The following is a 26,482-nucleotide window of genomic DNA, read 5'->3' as shown; positions in this document are numbered from 1 at the left end:
ATCATCAATACTTTAAATCATTAATCTTCAAGCATGAGTCTTCTCAATAATTTAAAACATTAATCCTCAATCTTCTCAATTTAAATCATTGGTCCTCAATCCTCAACACGTGTTTTACCATATATATGGCTCATCAGGAGGATTAGCACTAGCAAATTATGTTCAGGTTCTCAAAAGAAACTTGATACACCTTGAGAACTGCTTCTCTTATTTTTAATTATTGTGAATGGTCTTCAGTTAATTTCATGGACTTTATATATTTGCCTTTCGATTTTGTAGAAAAGAAAGTATCTCTGCTTATAGAAACAGCACTTATTTCGTACTCTCGAGAACTCCGCTTTTTATGATTAATTATAAATATTTGAGAAGATTGAGAACCAATGATCGAAAGATGATAGTCCAAATCATTAGTCCTCTATCTATGAAGCGTATTGAAGAGAAAGCATTAAAGGACTGGCAATAAGGATGAAATATTCAAGATATTGCAAAAGAACAGAAGATTTATGATAAGAGGATTTAAAAGACTGAAGATTGAAGAGGATTGAAAAATCTAAAAACTAAATTTGATATAACTTTTTTTCTTTAAATGCACACTACTATCCGCACAATAAGATAATAAGCTTTGAATGGGTAAATCCTTGGTTGGTGTGCGAGTGTTTGGGAGTAGGGGTACATAGTAAGGAAACATTTTCTTTTCCCAACTTTCCCTCCATAGTTATCTACGGAACCCCATTCTTTTTGCTTTGTTTTTGATCTGACCCGAGTTTTTGATTGTGCAAGGAAGGCATGGTATCAATAGTAAGACATACATAAGTGACCACAGTTCAAGGGTTTTTATTGAACTTCAATTGGGTTTGAAGAACATCTATTCAATCCTAAATCAAGAGATGGGAGCAAGCTACGACCATCAAATAATAATAACGCAGTCCTAGTGGTGTCTTGTCAGTCGAAGAGGCCCTATACTAATAAACATATTGCCAATCCATATTTACATCTGAATACAAATAGTGTGGGAAACAATGTTATGCAAAAGAAAAGTGTACAAGAAATCATATGTCAGGATATTCAAGCCATTGGCTTCCCTTCCCCACGTTTTCAGCGCGGGACAAGGCGGCACACTCGAGCTAAGCACAGTCTCTGGCTTCTCTAGCATGAGGGCACAGTTCAAAACTTCAACATCATGGCCTTCTGTGCCAAAGTCTCTTAGCCTCTTCTTACAGAGGGCCTGATGCAACAAACAAAGCTCCTTTACTTTTTGTATTTCACATATACACAATTTTCTTAAATGATTTACTATTCACCTCGGATCCCCCTCCGCCAGACTCAGATCCGCTTTGACACAAAGCTTGCAAATGATCTCCCTTTGCTGGCCTCAGACCAACTTTATCTACTTCGTTATAAACTTTCTTGACTGCATCAACATCGAAGATTTTCGATTGTCCGTGGGATTTTACTTGACGCATCAGAGGACCACTTCGATTCACAATCCTTTGCTACTCTTTCACTTTTCTGTCAGCTCGATACCTTACAGAGACCTTCGAATGAGCACACACGTGGTGCCGGGCCACAGTCAAAGGTATCGTATCTTGGTTTCAAAGTTCAATCACTCATCTGCAGTTCAACTTTACTTGCGTTGGTTATCACATGCGTTTCATACAATGTTTGTTTCAGTGCTCGCCATACAATATTGCCGCTTGCAACATTGGCTTCAACACAGACCGGTCTTGTATGCGTCTCCCCAACTCACCGGCTGTGTTGATTTCACTAACACTGCATTGTTGTAGCCAAGTACAGTAGCACGGCAGCTGGCGCTTCTCCCCACCTTGATTATTGATGCAGGAGGGCGCCGGGTACCTCTGACACACAATGCAGGATTCCTCAGCCTGTTTTCCTGGTCTTATGCTTTTTATTCTCAAGGCTTCGTGAAAGTAATGGTTCCTCGTCGAAAAAGGTCAAGGGAACTTCCCTGCTTGCGATCCCCTTTTGTTTCGCTGTCTTTCTCCTCTTGTTAAGCTGCCATCTTGGAACTGCTGATTCCTTGTGTGCTTTGCCTCGCTCAAAGGCTGCTCTCGTGCTCCGCCTTTTAGCCATGTGGGGAAGCGTAATGGAAGTCAGGTGTGTGTGATGGTCAGTAATTGCCTGACCATTGTATTAGGACATGCCGGGTATACGGCTCGGGTGTTAGTCCGTTTTCTCTCATAGCGGGATGTCTGTGAGAAAGTGTTATTGTTGTAAAAGGCGGGCAGTTGAGTTCCTAAATATCCTACCTGGTAGGGAGGGTAAAGGTGTTACAGGGAAGGGGATACCGCGTCTCACCATCCGGTGTCCTACTCCCCGAAGACCCCTCATGCAGGTGATCCTCCCGGACTGGTCCACTATGTCAGGTTCCCACTAGTCAAGTTGGTTAAAGGAAGGTATAGAGTATGGAGCAGGCGATCAGGGAAAGGGTTTTAGATTCTTGTCATTAAGGCAGTGGGTTAATGTGAGCCTTTTACTGTCTTTTCCTTAACTCTAATGCAAGACGGTGGCCCAGCAGAACAACGATTGGTCCAGAGCTCTGGTCAGGTAGTCTGGAATATCTGCAGAGGTTCTAAACTGCTTTCATTCAAGACAAGTTCACAAAAGGTCAAAGCAAAAAGAAGCTCCAGAGAAAATGTTATTAAGCAGATGTTTCCTGAAGTTAAAGAACTATGAACAAGAACTCCTTGAACAGTGAGATCCAAAGAAGGTAGATTCAGATAAGTGTCAATTTAAAATAAGGAAGAGACACTATGCTTTTAAGAAGTCAAAGTATTTTTTTATTTTATTTTTATTGAAAAACTACAGTCTTGACATTTAGAAAAGACTTTTGTTTCAAGACAAGTAAACGGACAGACTGCGAAGAGAAAAATTACAAGAAGAAAATTACAATTACAAGGTCCGGACCAAAATTATGAGCTGCAATCCTTCACAGCAAAAAACATCATTGCCAAGATTCAGGTAGCAGGCAAATTCCTATTTCCTTTGTTGCATTTTAGGACAGTATTAGTCTGAATAGGGAATTTCAGAAGTTCATTCAGATAATTAACTATTGCGCATACATGTTTCGGATTATTGCCAGATGAAATCGTGTGCCACCATGCTGTCATGTCTTCGTCAGCAGGTGCATATTGACCCAAGTGTTTCGAACGGATCACACAGATTGTTTGGCAATTTAGAATCAGATGTTTTGTAGATTCAACTGCATCCAAGCAAAAGTGACGATAGTTATCACTCGTTGCAGGATTTTTCCTTTGCCATAGAATCTCTTTTGACTGCAACGTATTTAAACGAAAGCGTAGGAATTGCTCGCAATAATAGCGAGAATAGCATCGTAGCAGATAATTAGCCTGTGTAGTTTTTTCTGATCAGGTCCTAACCAGGCGGCTGCTACCAATTTTTCCCGTTTCTCTAAATTGATGATCCATGACCATGTTTCAAACTTTCTCTTGGCATGTTGAGGGCGGCGAAAGAGGTCAACATTGCTAATTTCAGCCGCATTGATCCAGTCTTGCACTCTTGAAAGCCATTGGTTCAACAAACATCCAGTTTTCGGCTGTTCAATGCTCGCAAAGATCTTATATGCTGGAGCGCCATCGATCTCTCTCATCTTCCGCATTAATGAGATGGATTTCCATATCACCTGGCTGAATAGCAAGTTCAAAGATAACTTGTGTCGTATCAATATTATGGAGATGCAGGATGGGAGGTTGAGGACACCCCGCCAAAATTGGCCCTCGAGTTGGTTCCATATTAGCTCGCTGATGTTCCAGCCCGCTTCGGTGCCAAATGTGAGGATGGAAACCACCTTTTGCTGGTAAAACATTAATACTGGTGTGAGAGAGAATTTGCCATAATCTTTGTTTATCTTTAATGCTTGCAAGGCTAGTCTTGAGGTTTTTAGTTTTAGGTCTTGTATCCACTGATCTTCACAGATTGATGTATTAATCTGTACTCCTAAATAGCGGATTGAGTTGACTGAAGACAGGCACTGACCATCAACTTTCCATTTGAAAACTCGGTCTTTCTTAGAAAACCCAGGGCCAATCGAGAGAATTTTTGTTTTGTCTGTATTGATGGTAAGCTCATTGTTAGACAAATACTCATGAAGACTGCTTAATAATCGTTGAAGGCCGATCTGTGTTTTATCTAATAAGACCAAGTCATCGGCATATGCGATATATCTCACCAAGATTCTGTTTATTTTTGGAGGAAAGCTGTGGACTTTCTCTAGATGAGACGGAAGGTCTGCCAAGAAAAGTTTAAATAGGTCTGCTGCAAGTGGGCAACCTTGTTTGACACCTCTTGTCGTTAATATTTTGTCAGACAGCATACCAGCTTTGTTCAGACGAACTTGGAACGACGTCTTTGAGTGAAGCGCAATAATTGGATTTAAAATCTCAGCAGGGCAGCACCACTTGCGCAATTTAGACCAGAGCAAGCAACGATTAACTCAGTCAAATGCTTGCTTCATGTCTATGAAGGCAAGATGAAGCTTGCCACTTGTTTTGAGTGCCTCTAGTTTCAAATTTGTTAGTATTGCCAAATTCACATCCACACCAGTTCCTTTCGAAAATCCTGTTTGTCGAATTTCACAAATTCCTGCATTTTTCGCACAGTTCACCAATTTCAACCTAAGGTTCGAGACGAAGAGTTTACCAATTGAGTCTAGTAATGCAATAGGGCGGTAGCTTTCTGGAGCCTCCCAGCTGCCCTTCTTATGGATAGGCACCACAATGGCCTTTAGCCAGGAAGTGGGTAATATCCGGGTGGAAGCACTTTTCTCGAATAGACACTCAATAAAGGGAGCCCATTGACTTGTGTCTTTTTTTTTTTAACATTACATTACTCACCAAGTCTGGACCGGCTGCACAGGAGTTTAACTTCTCGATAGCTCTGACAATGTCTATTTGTGACATTGTCACATCCCAGAGCACTGGGTCATTGGCCAGGTCTATTGTGGGCCTATTGCCGTTTGAGTTAAACACTGCTGAGAAGTGTTTACACCACCTATCTCCCGCAATTGTATTCTGGGTTGAGTTTAGAGTGTTTAGGTGGCCCATGTTTAGAATTTGCCACATATTGCGGGTGTTCTTGGTGATTAGTAGCTTCAACATGAATTCCGCACGATCCTGCTCCACAATGAGTTTGTTGGATCTTACTGTCATGAGCACTGCTCCTGAGGAGCCAGGACAGGTCCAGCATCCTCGGAAGCAGGCCCGCCTTTCATTCTTCCGGACCCAGCAGGCCCCTACAGAGGCCCTTTGGACCGTGTCCTGGTGCCTTTGGCGCCAGGCTCATAAAGGGTTTCAGTCCCGGCGCCATAGGCCCCGGGCTCATATGGGTAAACCATGTCATAATGCTTGGGTGGACTCACCTGGGGCAGACCATGCTGCATACTCACCCAGAGCAACCCAGTCAGGCTGAAGTTCCCAGCCAGCAGGGCTGAGAGGAACTACTTCCTCAAATCAGGAACCCTTTTCTTACCTGGGTGGGGCTGGAGGAAGAACATGCACCAAAGCTCTGCTACACTATTTAAACCACGCCCGATGGAATTCACGTGCTTCGCGTTATTCTGCAGCAGCAGCAGGACGCTCACCGTGTCGGCTCCTGCATTCCTGGTCCGGATACATCCTCAGCTTCCCGAGCAGCAACCTGGGGTTAAGAAAACACGCCGGAATTCATACATACCTGAATTCAACCTCCAGAATCCAGTCTCCGAGACCTGCAAAGAAAAGTTCAAGGTTAGAAAACGTGCAAAACGCCCGCAGCCGCGCTCGCTTACCTTATCCATCCTTGATCACTCCAAGGCTCACCTCGGCCTTCATTCCGGCAGCATCCCCGCATCTAAAAGGGAAAAAGACATTGTTAAAGGCGCCCATTTGGATAAGGTTACAGTTTAACTATTACTTACCGGCCTCCGCACGTGCAGCAACGGCGGCATCCTCCACAGCATCCCAGCACCTGAAAGGGAAAAAGACATTGTTTAAGGCGCCCATTAGGATAAGGCCACGTTTCAGTTATACTTACCGGACTCCGCACGTGCAGCAACGGCGGCATCCTCCACAGCATCCCAGCACCTGAAAGGGAAAAAGACATTGTTTAAGGCGCCCATTAGGATAAGGCCACGTTTCAGTTATACTTACCGGACTCCGCACGTGCAGCAACGGCGGCATCGTCCACAGCATCCCAGCACCTGAAAGGGAAAAAGACATTGTTACAGGTGCCATTTTGGAAAAGACCATAGTTCAATTATATTCACGTGTCTCCGCACGTGCAACTGTAACAGCATCGCCCAACCGAGTCTCAGCATCTAAAGACTATTGCAAAGGGACTCTTACCTGCACATTGAATTCAACCAGTGACGTAACTGGACTCCTTGCGCCCCTGCACCAGAAGCAGGATGGAGAGCTCACCTTCACCAAGCCAAAGGTAAGAGCTCGCTGAGACTTGTTGAAAGCCTAGAAGTGGGAGAAGCAAGACTGGGGGGGAACCTCATCCTATCACTTGGGTATTTACCCCTTTTTTCCCCCCATCTACAGAAAAATACCTCACAAACCAGGCAGTTCATATTCGGAGGTCCCACCCTGAGCGCATCCCGAACCCAGGGTCGCAGTCCAGCCTGAGTCAGCGCCTCTGTAGGAACCAGGTGAGCGTTACACTTACCCAATTTCTGTAGCTCGCTCTTCGTGATTTTATTGCTTCAATCAGTTGAGAAGAATTAAGATTAGAAGTCAAAGTAATGGGAACAACCAGAGTGATAGCTCATGTCTAACCATTAGATGTATTTATTGCAGGTTTCCTGATATCAGAAGTTTTGGAGTTGGAGACATTTCGGGGCGACCTGATATTTGTTATTTTATCCACTTCCCCTTTCCCCACAGGAAGGAGCTGGAAACGTCTAGTCCCAGTCCACATCCCTGGTGCCAGAAAGTCTGCGGCTGGGGCGCATCTCAAACCAGTAGTTGTCCCTGGTTGCACAACTACTGGCTGTTTGAATGGTGCATAGCCTTTCCATTGGTTGGCTTGGACTTGCTTGGCTTTTGGACTTGCTTTCAGCTCCAGTATGGATAAGAGGACGACTCCTGCAGACATTCGTCAGATCTATGTTGGAGAAAAGAATACTTCAAAGATGAGCCGTTGATGACCCAAAGCATCCTATTCAGTGACGGGGCCGGTGATGCCCTGCTCCTCTGCCTGATCTGAGAAAACCCTTGTCAGTGTTTGTTAGGACTGATTTTCTATACTCTGGCCTGGTGGACAGATGTATAGAAGGCCAACCTATATTGTGACAGGGACAACTCGGAGCTGTAGCCAAACCAGTTCATTGATGAGGGTCTATGCACGCCTCAAGAGGTGGCGACCTTGTAAAGGGTCCACAATGAGTACACACAATGGGAATCACAGATTATACAGACAGCATGTATACAAATACAGTTATTTATTTATGGCCAAACAACGCTATGAAAAATGACTAGCAATAGGTAGAAATATCACACAACACTAATAATAGATTACATATATACAATCACTGGTTGGGGGCATAATACAAATCAAACCCCTGTAAAAGAAAGTACAGATTACATTATGCACCAAAGGTCCACAGAGAGTTAACCCTAACTTCAAAAGTCCTTCCCCAAGTTGTCTGGTTCCTTATGCCCAGAAGTTCAGGAAAGTTCCAACAAAGATTGTGAAGCTGGGAAAAATGAAGATAGCGTCTCTGGTGTCCGGTGAACAGTTCCAATGGTTAGAGGACAATGTATTCTAACTAATAGAAGTGTCCCCAACTTTCGGAATGCTTGTGCCAGCAAGCTATGGTAAAGCCAAAGTATATTAAAAGTTTTGTAAACATTAGGAAATCTTTTAAAGGGATTTTAGGGGCAGGTAAGAACAACTGTAACTGACCGTCCCGTATTCCAATTCTTCCCTAGACTTGGCAGGCCAATGGAAGAGGTTCAGAGGTTGCTTTTCCCGCCAACAGTCGCAGTCCTCGATTTGCAGGGGTTGCAGGTTCGAGCTAATCTCCTGCTGGTCTCTTTCGCTGGTGCAAGAACTCAGGACTGGACTCGGGTCAGGTAAGCTGTTTCGGATGGCAGACACTGCAGCACAAAGACGCAAAGGGTCTCACTTGTCGCGGTCAGGCTTTCCCTCCTATCTCGGGTCTCCAGAAGCTAGGACTCCGAAATTTCACTGAGGTCAGTCTTATAGGACAAGCTAAGGATCTCTAAAGTGCCAGATTGCAACTCAGAACAGTGACATAGGCAGCACGGTAGCCCAAACTCTGAGCTGATCAGCAACAGGACAGTCCCGGGACACTTCTGAAGGCTCTTCCTTGCACGTTACCGAGGAGACGTCAGGAATGGATGTTCCCTCCACTCTAAGGGTCGTAGCTCCCTTGCAGGACTGCTGAAGATCACAAGCAAGACAGGGCTCCACCAGGACAGCAGCAGAAGTTGGTCGCCAGGCCTCCTTCAGTCTGGTCTCCGGTCTCTTCAAGGGTCTCTCAGGTGAACAGGAGTCTTGGCTCCTTCAGGTTACTCCAGGGCCTCTGAAGAATGGGCGCAGGGGTCCTCTTCTTATCTTAAAGGCCAGGTAAGAAACTCCCACTAGCCAACTGCAGGACTAGCCCCCACACACACCCCAGCAGTGGTCCAATCAGGACCACTGGCGGGAACACATGCGTAACACTCAGACAGACTGAAACCACTTTGTGGATTGGGACAAGACAGTCCCAGCCCACATCCTGCTAGCAAACACACACATCCCTCCAAAAGCCTCTGCTTTCCCAAGCACTGGAAGTCTACATAAGGATTTTCCTGGCCCCACAGGCCAGGAAGAAGGCTAAAGAACAGGACAAAGAACAAGCGAAAAACCCTGTGGCACGGCCAGGTTTGGACACTAGCCACAGTTAGTAGCCAAACGCGGTGAGGCTAAAACAAAAAGTACAAAAAAAATTGTAAAAAGTCACTGCTGCCACCAGCTTGTCCATTTAGCACACCTTGAGTAACCAAAAATCCTTTCAATGTTAGTCTCGGGCAAAACAAAAAAGTGCACCCCATTGTACAATGATAAAAGTTACCACAAGTGATAAAAAGTTACTAAACAATGTTTCCCTGTACCAACAGCCTGAAGGACAAGCCAGTTTCCCCATAACAGATGAGGAAAAGACAGTGTAGTGAAGCGTAAGGCTTCACTGCACTGTAAAAAGTACAAGTCAGGATCAAAAATAAAAGCAAAATGTTTGGGGGTCGATAAAAACGGAAGGAAAGGTGCAGTAAAGAGAAACCTTTCCTAATAGTGTTTCGCCCCATGGACTTGTGGGACCAAATAGTCACGTCTTTGAGGTTGCATGCCCCAATAGCCATCAGAAGTGTCCCTGGACTGACTGACCACCTCCTTTATGGGCAGAGTCACGTCTGGGACTTTAGTGGTCGGCAGCATGTGCCATAAATCGCCTTCTCCCAAAATGTCAGCTTCTTAGCATCAAGAAAACCGGTCCTGGGACTGCCTTGTTGACCGCGACAGGAAGAACACCTGTTGTCGCCTGCAATCAGTGACCTTCACTTGAACTTGCCTTCTACCATCCGGTTTAGTGTCCTGAAGTGGTCTGCATCGTGAAAGTCTGCATTTCTTTTTTTTTATTATGATTTTTGGCTTATTACAAACCTTTATCATTATCTGTCTTTTCCAATTCATGATAAAATTCATATATCCCATCCAAATAAAACTATTAATTGGGAACCTATAGCTTACATACAGCTCGAGTTCAATTCAAACACCTCTTTCAAAAATGTACAAGGAAAAACTTTGCTGAAAAATCTCTCTCCATAGAAACAAAGTACAGATCTCATCTGCATCTAGGGATTGCGATCCAAAATCGGTTTTATCCACGTGCTTAGTTCTTCGTTCAGTTAGCCCTGGTCAAAACAGTGTGACATGTTTAAGCCTCTCCTTCACCTGGTGTTTAGCACATAATCTGCACACCAGTGTTGAAGTCTGCTTGTATATCTGTAGAAGTTGTTTAGTTGGATATAGATTCATGCTAAATCGGAAGAACTGGCTTCGATACCATGAATTTGGGAATTTGGATAGGTATTTTGAATATGACCAAAGGATTTGTTTTCATTTTTCAGTGAAGCTAGCAGGCAATGAGAGTTTTTTTTCCTCCTGGGTTTTGATCCAGTTGTCCTGCAACAACTTCCTCTTCACCTTTGCTGGATTATGGATTAGCTCAACCATTAGTTTATAGTTGTTCTAAGAGCAACCGACAGCCATTGCGCTATTGCCCTAGTTAAACATTCTTATTATTACCCAGCTCTTTTCCCAGTATTTGGTAAGGCTCCCCAGGGGAGAGCATCATACACTTACGGTATAAAGCCAGCATTTTCCAGGTTGACCTTGAACGTAAGGATATCAGACCGAGCTCGAACCTCATCGCTGATGCCGGTATTACATTTGGAATCCTCAATATTTTCCTCCAAACGCAACCCTCTAGTAAAGATCACATTTTCCAAGGTGTCAGAGAAAAGCCTTCTGCTCCGCTCCATAAATTAGAACTAGGATTATCTTGAAATTGTAAAAGGTCAACACTGGGAATATAGAAAAGGCGCCATACTTTCTCTGGATCAACCTACCTTGAGATGACAAAATGTTCAGTTTGGATTTTGACGCCAATTGACTGTTTGGGCCCAATACCAAGATATTTGTTTTTGAAGAATTAATCGACAGCCCGTTATTAATATAATCATTAAAAGTGTCCAAGCTCGGCTGCAGGCCTATTGGTGCCAAATCAAGAAGCACAAGGTTGTCGGGGTAGATAATCCTTGCTAGTTTTTGTACTCCAATTTTAGAAGTAAATGCTCTGACCTTGTCTAGGGTCACACCCACATCCGCAAGAAACAAACTGAACAAGGTCTGCGCCAGTGGGCACCCCCGTTTTAGACCTCTGTAGGTGTCAATTGGTCTGGTCAGCAGGCCTTGAGAATGGAGTCTAATTTGAACACTGGTAGACACATAAGGACTTCATGGCAGCCAACAGATCAGATGGGCAATTCCAGGCTTCCATTTTGGACGGCAACAATGGTCAATCCACACTGTCGAAGGCCTTTTTTAAGTCAACAAAAGCCAGATACATTTTCATCCTGCAGTTAAAGGCAACCCCTTTCAGGATATTTCACAAGAAGAGGTTGAAGTCGGTTCCGACCCCTTTGACAAAACCAGTCTGCTGCGGGTCCGCTCTCTTCAATGTCCCAATCCCAGTCTGTAGTTTCAAGAGGAACGCTGTAAAGAGCTTGCCCAGTGCGTCCAGGAGAGCAATAGGACGGTAGTTCGAAGGATCCGCCCTATTGCCTCGTGTGTAGATAAGTACAATTACAGACGATCTCCAGGATTCTGGAATTGCACCAATTCTCATGATCTGGTTAAAAAGCACAAAATGAAAAAGTATCCAGGCATCCGGAGCTTCCTTGATTGTAGAGTTTGCAATATCATCTGGTCCTGGGGCTCTATACGGGTTAGCTTTTTTGATCAAGAGTTCAATATTCATCTGGTCGAGGGGAAAAAGCCAGCCTGACTTTTTTGTTAGACGTTGGATAATTCATCTCTCCCAGATGATTGAATCATTTTTCATAAAAGGCTATCCATACTTCCTCTGAAACCACGTTGATCATAGACGTTGCGCGGAGAAGCACCTCCTTCATTAAGTAGTTGCCAAATAAATCTCACATCATTTTCGAGAGGGCCAATAGGATAACCTAAGCCGCTTTCTCCAATACATCAGCTTTGTACAGAGACGGCCAGTTTTTGTATTTTTGCTTTCTCTTTTTCACCGCTGTTGAATTGTGTCCAGCTTTCAAACGATTTATCATCCTCAAATCCTTGCGCAAATGTTTTTTTTCCAGCTTGATTCTTTCGTCAAACTTGTGTTTGGAAATTGTAGCCTTTCCCAGGCCCATTCTACTCTTTAATTGGAACTCAAAGAGCAGCAGAACATAATCCAGGTCCCCCAGTTTTTCCAGTTGACTGAAACATTTATTTGAGAGGGATCTGATGTCATGGAGTCTCAACCTTAAGCGATTTGCCCCTTGCGTAAGTTCGACATTCTGGAATCATTCTGCGTTCTTTGTTTGCCATTCCAAGTAAGTTTTAATAGAGCATGATCACTTGTCACCTTTGGCATTACTTCCAGTGATATAACATTGTGGATGCACGAGCTGGAAACAAACATATAATCCAGGATGCTAGAATTTACACCGTTGGACGTGGTCGTGCCTGCCGGCAATCACCTTTGGTTTGGCCATCGAGTATATGAAGATCTCTAGCATTCATAAACTCCATCCATCTGATGGCTCGGGCATTTCTGCTCGTTGGCAATCCTTGGCCGAGTCTCAGTGGTTCTGGTTACTCACAATACAGAGACAGTTCAAATCGCCCCCAAAATTATGAAGTGAGGGATGTTTTGCAGGGCAAATTTATCAATGGCGTCTGTAACTGCAGTAATGAACAGTAAGCATTTAAAATCAGACCACAGCTATCTTCAAAGTCAGGACCTTCCTTTATAGTTAGACCTATAGTTTGGAGGAAGGAGTTCAGACACCAAACTTCTCCTACACACATACCAATTCCTGCCATGGGGCGCCCTTTGGCGTTGTGACAGGCTAGGTTAACAAAAGGAGCTATAGCCATCTAAACTAGGAGGGGCTTGAAGCCAGGTTTCCTGTTAACATACGTCCACGGTATCTGAAAGTATGTCCACATCAATTGGTAAATGGACTGACCCCCTGGTGTTCCAAAAGGCTATTCACCAGGAAGAATATTGTGGTTAATAGGAGCTTTGCTGAGGTGTTAATAGTGGTCCCTGGAGTTCAGCTGAGGAGATTGTGTCCCTGCATTTGTTGGGCATTGAACCTTGGCTTGTCCAGATCAGCACTGCTAAATGTGATCTTCAGAGGCGCTTACGGCATCCTCATGCTTACTTTTTCTTTCAAAATTAAACTTTATTGGCATTTCGCAAATGACATTACAAATCATCATAAATCCTCACCTGAAAAACCGGCCTTCCCTTAAGCCCCTCCACCTATTTCCTTCCCCCAACCCCTATGCAGTGAGCACTAGTATATTCCCATTGTTGTTAGCCTTGGGTGTCGCCCCTTCTCTGGGTGGACGATTCAAAGGCCCTCAGACCTACATTACAACCATTTCTCAATGGTTCCCATTTTCCTCCTGAACTCCCCAAAAATGTCAAGCAGGACATGGCTTTGCTATGACTGATAGGACTCCCCTTCCCCACCCCACGAACCACTCTACTCTGGGTCTTTTTCCTCCCCATTTCCCCCTTAGCTTCCATACTTCTTGAAAAAGGGAAGCCATAGACCCTCAATATTGGACCGGGATTCATCCAGAAGGTGTGTGAGGTATTTTATATCATATATGGCTCCGATCTTGGCAACCATTCCCTTTCCACTGGCATGCACAGGTTTTTCCACTTTTGGGCTAGGCAACATCTCTCTGCTACCAGCATGATCTGCAGCATATGACTCTCTTCCTGTTCAGTTTCTTCCTCTAACCATACTCGAAGAGGAGCCACGGCGAGAGCTCTCTGAATCCCATCCACCCCTTTTATCCACGGTAACAATTCCCTCCAGTATAGTTGTACCTCAGGGCAGCCCCACCACATGTGGACGTAGTCCCCCGACTCCTGGTGGCATTTCCAGCAATGAGGGTCATATCCCTTACACATCTTTGCTATTACACCCGGCGGGTAGTGCCACCTGTGTATCAGTTTCAGGGCCTGGTGTCTGTATCGCAGGGAGATCGTAGAGTACACCACCCTCCTACACATCTGTGTCCATAATGTGTTGTCTATGTCCTTCCCGAAATCTTGACCCTGTTTGACCATGGCTGGAGGTGGGTCTCTAGGTTTCGGTAATAGAATTGAGCTATAAAGCCCCGCAATGAGTCCCTTGGAACCTCTTCTCGTTATCAGGAGCTGCTCAAAGCCTGTCAGTTCCCCTCTTCAGATTTTTGCCCCAACGGGTTTCTGTCAGTGCCCCTTGCAGCTGTAGATAGCAGAATGGCGACAGTTTCATTAGACCCATTGCCCCCTCCAACTGGTTTAGCGCAATAAAGTCACCCCATCCCACATTTGGCGGGCCCTACTCAACTCTGCCTCATACCAGGATGGACTTGCCAGCGATTCTACTATCCCACCCCTCAGGGGGCGGGGCACAGATACAACTCAACGGTAATGGCTATGTGGTTAGCCATCTGTTCCCTTCCCCTTCCTCCTTCCATATGGTCCACAGGACTTCCAAGACCAGGTGGTGTAGAACCCTCCGTGGGATGCAAGATTTAGGCACCCATAACCACTCACCTAGGGAGACCGGGGCCCAGACAGCGTTGTCCATCTGTATCCATTGTTTGTCAGACTGAGGGTCCAGGTGGTCAACCAGGATCCTGAGCGGAGTCTCCTTATAGTAGGTTTCGAGATCCGGCAGGCCAACGCCCCCCTTCCTCCTTTGGTAAGATCAGCGTCTTATATGCTACCCTGTGTTTTGCCCCTGCCCAAAGGAATCTAAGCGTTGCCACCTTAACCTCGACGAGGAAAGATGGCAGAATCACCACTGGGAGCATTTGCAATAAGAATAGAAATGGAGGCAGTACCACCATTTTGATGCAGTTCAGACGCGCCATACACGATAGCTCCAACCTCGCCCATTTTCCATATCCCTTTTTACTGTTGCCCATAGCGAAAAAAAGTTTCCAGGGAACAGTGTCATGATGCCTACCCCCGGGGACCCAGACCACGTCCAGCAACCCCGGAAGCAGGCATCAAGTTATCCTAAGCAAGCCCAACAACCCCTGCTAGGGGATATTTGGGTCCAGTCCTGGCGCCTATGGCCTATGGCGCCAGGCTCATAGATTAAAACTTACCTGATGCAGACCATGCTGCAAACTTATCTGATGCAGACCATGCTGCAAGAGCTCCAAGCCAAAAGAGGCTTGGAAGGGACTACTTTACTTAGGGACTATTTTTTACTCGGGCGGGGCGGGGGAGGAATACTTACCTGGGACTACTTTGGGGGGCTATTTAAACCACGCCCGAAGAGCAGCACACGCTTCGCGTTATTCTGCATCCAGCAGCCTAACGCTCACCGTGCCTGCAAGTCTGCATCCAGCCTTCTGCCACGCCCGCCTCGAGTTTGGAGCTCCTAGAAAAAGGTAGAAAGAAAGAGAAAAGGTTAGAACAAGAGCAATCCCTTTAATCCTTACCTGAATTCCCGATCCATCGTGCCTTCGAGCTGGAAGAAAGAAGTTATTTTATGTGTGTCGCCTCGCCTGCTGCAGCGCTGCGCTGAACTCAGCGGCCTTCGCAGCATCTTCACATTCCACTGCATCCTCCTGCATGTTCCTGCCGCACTCCGGCACCTAAGGAGAAGACAAGAACGGCAAGGGGAGCCAAGGGAATACACAGAGGACTATTAGTTAGCCCCCCATAGACTTACCCGATTTTACCGCCGGGGGTACTATTCCTCTTCACGGGTCGGCGCAGCTTCCACTGCATCTTCGCCGAACCCCGGCCCCTAAGGGGAAACAAAAGGACAGCAAGGTGAAACAAAGGGACTAACAAGGGGAACCCTCCTCACCACAATAGACCTACCTGATTTTACCGCCGGAGGTATTATTCCCCAAGACTTCATACTTTCTCTCAGCGCCTGCATAAGGGAGAAAGCAACAGGTTACATATTGACATTATTTTATCGAACTGTGTTGGAAAATACAAATCCTTACCAGAATACTACCGGTTGCCACGAGGAACTCTTCATTAGGGTCAAGCTGCAACCTGCAAGGAATCGGACAAGAGTGAAAGTCAGGCATTTGAACTCTTACGAACTTTATACTTACGGCGTCTTGCCGGGAATCTCGGAGTCAATATTGTTCTGGAACTCACCAATTCCTTCGAGCCAGTGAAGCAACTGGTTATCAACGCGCCCCTGCGCTCAATGCAGGATGGAGAGCTCATCTTTTCAAACCATCAGGTGAGACTATAAGAGGGGACATCAAAGGTGATCTGTGGGGAGAACAGCGGGGGTGGGAGGATTTACGCTCAACTCCACGGGTGGTTAATTCCCTTTCTCCATTTGCAGAAGAATATTCCTACGGGCCAAGCAAACGAAGCTAGGTGGGCCAGTCCAGTCCGTCATCTCGGCCCTACCCGTCACATTGGTGGAGACCGCAGCTGTCCAGTTCCGATCGACGCCTCTGTGGGAGCCAGGTGAGCGTAACAAAGAGATTATCATAGTGGCGTGTTACCTGTATCCCTAAATAACTGAAAGAGTCTCCCTGTATCTGAAACAGAAGCCTCTGACTATATGCCTTCTCTGTCTCAGTCAGCCCTCCTACTTCATAAGCCACCCGAGTTCTCCAGGTTGACTTTGAAACCGGATAGATCCCGATATCTCACTAGGCTCTCCAAGAGGGGAGGGACAGATCACTCCGGCTTGGTGATTTATAGCAGGGCATCGTCCGCAAAAGAGGCTAATCTTGCACTTGACTCCCGTTAGCAAGACTCCCCTTATTTCCTCTTTTCCCATAATCGCCACCGACCATGGTTCCATTACCAATGCGTAGGGCAGTGGGGCGAGTGGGCATCCCTGCCGTGTACCTCGTTGCAGTGGGAAAGCTGTGTTTTCCACCCCCCTGTCCTTTGTCTGCCAGAGTGCCTGAATAGGTCCAGCTCCCACAGGGGGACTGGCTGCCCTAATAGTCCAGATAATAATTAGAGATCTGTATGAAATTCAACAAATCTAGGAGTGCATAACGGGTGGACCCTCTATTGCCATCTGTCCTGATTGGACAGCCAAACCAGGGGTTTTGCTAGGTCTGGAAAAGATTCGGGGCTACGCTAATTTTGAGACTGTCGGGACTTGGGGCCAGCTAACCTTTTTGGTTGTAACCCCTGAGCTTATATCCGGGGCTACAACCAAAAGACCCGCGGCTATAGCCCCCTCAGCCTCCACTAGCAACGCCTCTGAGCCAAACACCGCTTTCTGTAAAATGCTGACAGATTGCAGAGGAGTGTGTCCTGAAACTGAATAAAAGGTGAGGTTCCTCAGGTGAAAGCCTAGTTGACCATTGGAAACTGAAGTAACCGAAGAAGACGAACAGAGACGCTTGCAGACCCTTTGCAACACTGAATCATCCACTGCTGTCCTGAACCTGTTTTCTGTGTGACAGAGGAGATCCAAAGAGGAATCCTTCCCTTTGGCTGGTGGGAACAAGCAGTCCCAAGATTAACTTTTAAACAAGCCATCAACCGAGGTGTTAGGAGCTTCCAGAGCGGCAGAACCCCAAAACCAGGAGACCTGCTGCCCCTTCGAGTGCATCGTCGTGGAAAGGCCGAATCCGTTCAAATCTTTGCTGAACCCGTAAGGACACTCCAGAGATCCGATCCAACTCATCAAGACCCCCCCCTTACCAGAGTGTGGGACTGCAGGAAGCAAAGAGGATTGACTGGATGATCCTTGTCCTTTGTTGGTGCTGCAGAAAACGCACCAAAAACCAGCAGAGCTGAAAGTCGTGCCACAAGTCCTCCCTCGAGACTGCTGCCGAGTGATCCTGTCGTTTGTCCAGCCTTCAGTCACCACACCAAGGAATCCGGAGGTCGGGTCCAGAGCTACAGCAAACGCGGAGCATCCAGCAAGACATTTTCTTCTAACCTAAGGTACTGTGGGGTTGGAGTGCAAATAGAGGTGCCCAGGGCAACCCCCTCTTCCCTTTGACCCAAGCCGCCGCTTGTTAGGCATAGTTTATATGCAGTACCCTTTGGGACCACTACACACAACTATGACTACGGGTGTAAGCAAAACCAACCTTTTGTAGAAGTCTGTACTACACAGTTTTTGGTAGCGCAGCGGAGCAGCCAGGCTTATCCCAAGAGGGAATGTGAGCTGTAATGATGTTACACAGATTCACAGGTGTTCAAATAAACTCTTACACTCAATGTTTCTTGGTTAAACACTTATTAATTTATTCAACGGTCATTTATAAAACATTCACTAGAAGGAGGCAGTTAGATATCGTACACAAATATACTTCAATACTATACTCAGTAAGTTTGAGGCATTCAGACTACTTTTAAGGAGGAGCAAAATGGCATTCAGAATACTTTGAAGGAGGAGCAAAAAGGAATAGTTTCAGAACATAAAAGGATTACAATTATTTTTAGACAGTGCAGATTCTTAGAGTTCGCCAGAAGCGTCAATTCAATTCAATAGGCTAGGCCAAAGTCAATGGACTAAAGTCTTGGATAGGATACAATGGTTCTGGTAAGTAAACAGTTAAGTCTCTGTAGAAGTTCTCAAAAGTAGTTTGTAAAAAGAAGAATTATATGTTGGGTCACAAGCTGATTAGGCCTGTGAGATGGGAAAGTTTCAAGCACTTTCACAGCGAGAGGCAAGTGCTCTTAGTCTGATTTTACAGTACCTTTACATATGAAGAAAAAGCTGCAGCTGGTGACCTCTGTTCCTGGTAGTTCCTGCATATCTCGCTGTTCCTGGGCCTCAGTCGTGGGGACAAGAGGGAGGACATCGGGGGACACCTGCACTGCACGGGGACTGGTCAAAAAGCTGGCAAATCTTCAATTCCGGTAGCTGTAGTCAAGCACACAAGCTGGTGTCCCTCTTCCTGGTTATTCGGTTTCCTGCAGTACTCTGAGGAAAATATAACTAGCTGTGAGAATGGTCTCCAGGTGGCTTAGTTTCGAGTTGATTGGTCCCACCAACATAAAGGGAGAAGTCGTCCTTCTGTCGAGATGAACGTAGCGATTCGGACCTGCAGCAGGGCTTCACCAGGCAAACCAACGGTCCAGGAGTTGCAGCAGCCGTCCTCTTCAAGTTTGTGTTCGGTTCTATCGTTTCAGTGGTCGACTCTGCCTTCCAAGCCAAGAGAGTTGCCTTTTATCCAGTTTCCTGCCATTTATTCCAGCCTAGCTGCCACTCACCCCGGAGGGAGGCTGTCGTTGCCTAACAGTCAGCCAACCAATTACGCCAGAGTGCATTTGGGTCTCCTAGGAGAATAAGCACAGAGAGTTTCGGGCACCTCTCTCACTTCCTGCCCACCCCAGACACTCGGCTGCAGAGGCGGTCTTCAGTTCTGAAGCCCACCAAAGGCGAATGAACAAAGGAACCAAACATGGTTTGGCGCACAGAGCAAAACTCCAGAAGGACCTTTCCACAAAGAAATGGCAAAAAAAAGAAGACTGGGACCTGTTTTTACAGAGGGAGCTCAGAAAAACATGGCTCCCACGATTTAACGCCACCGGTGTTCGTAGTCGTGAAAAATCATGGTAGTTCGTTGTAAAACCACTGCCACCAGTCATTTCGGGAGGAAAGGGTAGCATATGACTGCTACATGAGTATCTAGACACAGGGGATACAAAGTAACACCTCAAGCACTCTATTGTAAGATAGGGGGTGCTGGGTCTAGGAATTTAAAAAAGACTAGTAATGTCAATTTCACTTTACTTACTCTGGGAAACAGTAGTTTATCCCCGAGAAGGTATTTAAACATTGGGAAAGCCTGAAAAGGTTTCCCTGTGCCACTTAAGTGAGGGTGCTCTGTGACACACATGAAAAGATGATGCCCATGGAGTTGTCTAAAACTCCATAATCAAAGAAAACACAAGAGTAAAACACATTTCAAAACACATGAGAGTGGGGAAAAAGGGTCACACACTCTCCAGGTAAAAGACCAAGTCTTCAAAATCCAGCAAAGTTGCTGGGGGTCTCTAAGGTGACAGGAATTAGCACATTTTTGAGAATTCTCCCTAACACTGCTTATGTCCCCTTTTCAAGTCCGTTTTAAGGTCTCCTTTGTTAGTTGTTAACTTGCTGCTTCAATAACTCTAGACACTGGAAGAAATCTACAGGTAAATCTACAGGTACTCTTTATTATTCGCCGATTGTCAAGACTTCAAACCCTCTATGAACTGCCATTAGCTAGGGTTGAGTTTTGGACTTAAAAGCCTTACTAGGCAAAGAAACCGTCTCTAGAACCTTGAACGGAGCTCATGCAACACTAACTAACCATTTTCCTCCCTTTAAGAATTTTACTATATGTGTTTGCAGAGTAAAAGTACTACTGTATAAACCGTTGAAAACTGCATGAGTGCCCAATAACCCATAATACGATAACATGTCTTTTCCCTTTCTAACGTTGTTACAAATGTAACCGCAAACAAACAGAAAAGTGAAAGTGCCTTTTGAAGTGCATTATCAAGTATTCCTAAGTGTTCGAACATAAACGTCTGAAGTTTTTAAAGTGATTCTGCTGTAATAAATATAATAAATATATACTTTTAATATAAATTATAAGTGTAAGTGCTTCTTTGTTGTGCCTGTCTAGCTAAGATTCATTGTACTTACCTACAGCTCACATCTTCCTCTTAAGATAAGCCTGACTGCTCTGCCACTCTACCAAGGTCCTGAGCTAGTATAGACTGATACTAGGAGTTGGGGGATCGACAAACCACTGGCATAGTTTACTAAAGTCTTACTACCAGTATAACTTTAGGAAACGTCCCACAACAGCCTGATCTTAGGCATTCAAATTCATGGTTTCGTAGAGCTTTAGGAATGGCAAGAGAGAAATCGGGAGAGCTGCCATCATGCAACATTGAGATTTGAAAGACAGAGTTCAGAACCTGACTCGAGTCGCCAGAGGGTTTCGGGGAAAAAGCTGAGTCACCTAAAGAAGGTGCCACAGACATAGGTTGGTGACCCAACGGCTGCAATTGTGCGACTTGACTGTCCGTAGAAAAATAAATGAAGCAATGATGGTCCTTAAGTGAAAGACCATTATTTGGAGGGGGAGAACTGACCCACCTCAAGCAAATGATTTGGTTTGTTCCATGAAGGGGGCAAGTGGGACAAGGTCGAAGCATCCCGAGCTACAGTACCTATATTCGCCCTTCTTTTTGGATCAAGGGTGGGGAGTGGCGCTTGGAGTCCATTTGGTTTTTGGTAAACTCTCAGTCCAATAAAGCCCCCGACTTAGACATACGGGTAGAAGAAGACTGAAGATTCTCCACTTCTGGAGTCGGCGCTGGCAAATGTACCATATCCAGATTTGTTCTATTAGCTGCGGCAACAGCTACGTCCTCCTGTATATTAGTGGGAGAAGTGGCAGCCGCTATAGGATTGGAGGAAATAGCAGTTGATCTCATTTATAGCCCATCTGAACCTTCTACGTCCACCTCCAAGATATGAGGCAGCATTACACTATGTAAGTTCTCTGCATCTGTTAAATCAAGATCGTAGCGCCCAGCGAATGAGGGGGATTCCATTAAAGGTGGGGCAGTGAGAGCCGCATCTTTCATTGGAAGTGCAGCGCAAGTAATTTTTTTTTTTTTTTACCTTTTAAGGCGCTTGTCTGCCCCGAACACTCCATACCCCCCTTGGAGTCCTAGAGCCATGTTTTAGCGTCTTGCACTACAGTTTGCGTACGCCTGCCTTTGCGTCATATCCAATGACGGAAAAGAAAGTAGCAAGGATTGCTTGCGTGTTTTTTTAGCTTTTGTGGGAAGTCCGCTCACCTGAGATCTGAGATGCGGACGCATCCGAGACATCAGAAAAAACTGAACAGAATCCATGGCGGCATCCATCGACTCTCTCAAACAGACGAAATGCAAAATTTCTCCTCACGCCTCCTAGCCAGCACACACAGCACACACAGCACACACTCTGCCCTGCTCCGCGACTGCTAGGGTGTTTTAACTGGAAGCCCCACCTTGCTGTAATGGAGATCAAAGGCAGACTTTCCACCCACTCGCCGGCAGTCTTGTCAGCGATAGTGTCAACATAGCCAACACTCCTGCACAGTCTGCATTTCTTTATTGACTGGTGTGAAGTAAACTGAGGGCGTCCTCACTTTTTTCCCAGCATCCTCTGCTTAGGTGGCCAGAGAAAGGCCATCACATTTGGATCCTGACCCTGGGGGGTGGATATGCAAACGAGGATCACCTGGGATGAGAGAACTTGGGGAATGGGGAAGAGGACGTCCTTGGGTGAGACATCCGACCCCCCCACCCCCAATTCCCTTTTCACAAGGAACCCTCTCTGTCCAAACAGCTTTTGTAAGTTACTGTCAACGTCCTCCCTTTACGTTCTTTCAAAGTGACCCCCAGAGGAGCCATGGTTATACTAGGACAAGGGAAAGATATACTTAGAGGACGTATCCTCATTTGGTTAAGACACGGTTCCTCCCTTTCCTTGTCAAAGTGAATTCAATGTTATCCCTGCCTTTCTAGGCTATTGTCAGCCCATGACGCTCTATTCTGACCAAAATGTCCCACAGTCTTTTTACTTTAAGATTGGGATGAAGAGAAAACTGGGAGCTATACACACTCCCCTGCAGTCACACTACTTTGGTACTCCGACAAGGAAGAGGGCTTTTGAGGAATTCAACTACAATAGCCAGGCATGTCTCACTAATAAACTACAACAAGGTTGGGCAATTAATGTGGAGGACTTGCACCTGCAAGCTGTTAAGTCACAGGTGTATACGAGGGAGAAGGAGAGACGGCAAGAGAGGAGAAAGGAAATGGCGAAGGATGCAGCGCAGGAAGATGGAGCGGGCTGGAGAGGAGCAGACTTGAGAGAAGCCAGGTTAAGCAGGAGTGCGAAGGAGACGCCAGGCTGTGAGAGGGTCGAGACTCCCGAGATCTCTCCTCTCTGGTGCCCATAACAGAAGCTGTGAGTGCTGCCCAGGGTACTGCCGGCAGCTGAGAGAGCAAAAGAGTATCTCAACAGCTCCTGCCGTGTAAGAGCAGGGCTGTGAACTGCGTAGGACAGCGAGCGCGGCTCGCTGGGGATCCCGAAGGAAGGCAGAGCAGAGAGGAGACGTGAACCGAGAAGCCTGGAGGAGCGAATACTTAACGATGAGTGCAGAAAAGGGAGCACTCATACCGGGGTGCTCTGGGGCTGGGAAACTGACGTACCTGAATGCTGAACAAACTGATTATTATTGCACATGCTACAGAAGGTCAAATAAGATGACTGTGAAAAACGAACAAACTACCAAGTATAAGTATTTTCGAAAGGTGCAACAATCCCTATTGAATACCGAACTAACTAAAGGATATTTTGAGTATGTTCCGAATACGGTAACAAAGCAAAACAAGTGGTGAACCATTATGAGCATTTATGAATGAAGTAAAAGCAAGGTGGTGAGAAGAGCAAAAATACCACAGAGTGAATGATCAGTTATGGCATTAGCTAGAAGACTGCCAAGCAAATAAGGGCTGAAATACCATGATGAGATGCAAATTGTGGTTACGTCTAGAAGACTGCCAAGGGTCGACTATCAAGTAATGAAAGGTATGAGATACAAGTTGTGGCAAAGTCAAAGAGACTGATAAGAAGAATGTGAAATAAGTATTGATCCAAAATAAAATAGTCCACAGGATTGCAGGTTGAGAGTGAGAGAAACCTGCGTTAGCCAGAACCTGAGGAACACAGAAGTAGAGAAACCTGTGTAGGCCAGAACCTGAAGAATATAGATGCACCGCAAAATGTAGAGGGTTATTGGTTGTGTGACTTGTAATGGGTGGACCGTATGGGTCAACAACTGCACCTAGACTGAGTGGCCTCACTGGGAAATGAACACAAAATTGAACTGTTACCATTTTGAGTGTCAAAGTATTTTAACTGACTCTGGGTTTTTTTGCAAGCAGAAAGAGCCAGTGTCTTGGGAAAGGATCCTCCAAGAATGTATAAACTGGGTTGAACTCTTGGGGGTGGCAACCAAGAGGTCTTTGTGAATCTATTTTGAACTTAAGGAAGGGGGAAGCAGAGAGAAAGCCAAAGAGCTGGAAGTAGCTCTTAACATTACTTTTGAACATTATTTTTTTGTTGCCGACATCCCTACACATTGTATAGATTAAGTTGTGAGGGCAAGTATAGGTTTTGGAGATGGAGAGACTTTTCATTTGAACTCATTGACACTGCCTATCCTTAGTTTTCTTTAGGTAGGGAAGTCCCACCTTAGCATAGGGCAAGTAGGACTTACACCATACTATCATTTAAAGAAAGTTGAATCAGTTGTTTTTGTATTACTTCATGATGCCTTGACACTGGGCTTGCATTTTGCAGTTGCATCTGACCGTAATAGCACTTGTACCTGCAACCCAAGGGCACCTCTCACCCGAAAAAGGACAGAAGAATGAGCTCCCAGATGATTCATCGTGACCCCTGGAATATTCTGAGTAAGGGGCGGGGGGTTAAGTAAGCATACCTGTTCCTCCCTGCAGCCCCCAACCCCCCAAACCCCTTCACGTTCCACCGGTACTCTATGGGATAGCATTGGGTGCAAAGTCCTTTGTCTCCCATCTCCCTCTCACTTCTCTTCGGTCATCGAACCTGGGTCAAATATCCTGCCCCTGCATTGACCCTGGGTCTGAAAGAGAGATGATAAAGTATCCGTCTTTTGACAATTTGTTGCCCATCTTTAATAGGTTGGAACGGTTTTGAATCGCCACCACAAGCAAAATTCCAGAGAATACCTTCCCGCAAGAAACCTTCTGTATGGGGCATAGTGTCCAAATACATCTTAGGTCACTGGACTTCTGAAGTAAAGAGAATTGTACTTGTGACTGATTCTAATCATTTTACCTACATCTGAGCACTTACCCATTTCAGTTGGTTAGTTGTTGAGTAATGTATTGTAAATGAATCTACTAGTGAATGTCATATTTGTATTACATGGCTTTGTGTGATATTACTACCTGCTTGTTTCATTTCCTGCTGTGTTTTTCAATGCCTAATTTTATTTTTTTTTTTATAACTGACTGTCAAAGCAGAATTATTGTGTGCAGGGTCGGACTGGGAAAAGAAATAGGCCCAGACACCCAAAAAAAAAAGTGGCCCACCCCTCGCCTCATGACCCTTGACTTCTGATGACATCACCGGAAGTGTTGTCATTTGACCCTACCCCAAAGTGACATCCCGGGAAGCGATGAAACACGACTTTTCATCCCTTAACAAAACAGGAAGTGGCATCAAATAGCATTGTTCCTAAGTACACTGCGAACAATATGGTTATGATTTCACTAATGTGATATACATTTCATACAAGAATGGATCACCAGATGTATCATTAATATCTGTGTGTATAGATCCGTATTGTCAAATTACTGTGAATGCAAGCAGACTTCAAGGCCAAATGATAATATGTTATTGTAAAGCACTTACGCTTAAGCTCATTTTTTATAATATGCATACACTATCACCCAGCCTGTGGTGGTACTCATTTTTCGACCTAAGAAGGATGAAAGGCTGAGATGGCCTTGCTGGGATTCGAACCTGCAGATCAAACGCATCGCAACAGCGAGCGCTCAACCCACTGAGCTATCATATCGGCTACAGTAAAATGAGCAATTATTCTGTAGTGGATACCATTACATAGGTGTTAGGCAGAATTCCGTGCAGTGCCCTTAGGGACCACTACACACAATTAAGACTACAGGTGGCAATACAAGTTTTACCTTTGGTACAAGCCTGTACTACTAGGTTATAGTGGTAGCAGTAGCGGAGCAGCCAGGCTTTTCTCAAGAGTATATGAGCAGTAGCAGAGATTACACAAAGGGACCACAATTACTGTGACTCAAGCAAACACTGACTCAAGGTTTCAGGTAAAAAAATTATAAGTACATTTATTTTGAAACCATTTGTTATTAACACAACACTTCTATTTATTCAAAAACCACACGTAAAATATACTACAACTAACCAATTCACTTTGTACAGTATTATTCAAGGTAAGTACCCTGTGTTTGAATGGACCGGTGTTATGAAACAGAACACGTTACCGTGAATACAATTGCGATCACTTTTTGACCGTTCGGTCTACTAGATAAACGCGTATTCCTGGCAAGAAATGTTACCGGGGTAAAACACACACTTAGTACCCGAGATACCCAGAGAGAGTTGGGGGCAAAAATCACAGGCAATGTTGGTTAGGCAGACAGAATCGAAGAACACACAGACAGAAATTCAAGAGTCAAGGGGGCCGGAGTCAAAGTCAAATGACACCGGGTGCCTGTTGTCGAGGATCAATCAGTCGGACAGTTTCAGATTCCACGTTGGCAAGAGTACTTTGATATTGTCAATGTTCGGAAGGAAAAGTTATAAGAAGGAGGGAAAAGTAAGGATGAGCCTTAAAGTAGAGAAATAGGGATTTCATCCAAAATTCCTCAAACAGGACACAGTACCTTTCTCAAAGAACGAAGCTGGTGCCACGGCAGTTGTTCCTGCTGGTTTCCCTCCGACTCACGCTTTCCTGCAGCTTCAGCACGAAGAAGGACGATGAGGGGGTCCGCACCACACAGGGATGAAGCCGGCAGCAGCGACAATAAATAAAAGGTGCGCTTCTTATAAACAGGAGAGGTTCTTCAGGTGGCTATCCGGAC

The 26,482-nt window shown here is 45.4% G+C and overlaps 1 protein-coding gene across 1 annotated transcript in view; it reads right to left on the bottom strand.

Annotated features, from left to right (window-relative positions):
- The window catches only part of PFAS (phosphoribosylformylglycinamidine synthase), a 786,527-nt gene that overhangs the window by 317,992 nt on the left and 442,053 nt on the right, over positions 1 to 26,482 (bottom strand). The window lies entirely within an intron of this gene.

Source organism: Ambystoma mexicanum, chromosome 3p (genome assembly GCF_040938575.1).
Source record: "Ambystoma mexicanum isolate Mex_15411 chromosome 3p, UKY_AmexF1_1, whole genome shotgun sequence".
Classification (NCBI taxonomy): Eukaryota; Metazoa; Chordata; class Amphibia; order Caudata; family Ambystomatidae; genus Ambystoma; species Ambystoma mexicanum.
The sequence above is the reverse complement of the archived record's forward strand: the minus strand, read 5'-3'. Positions and strand labels throughout refer to the sequence as shown.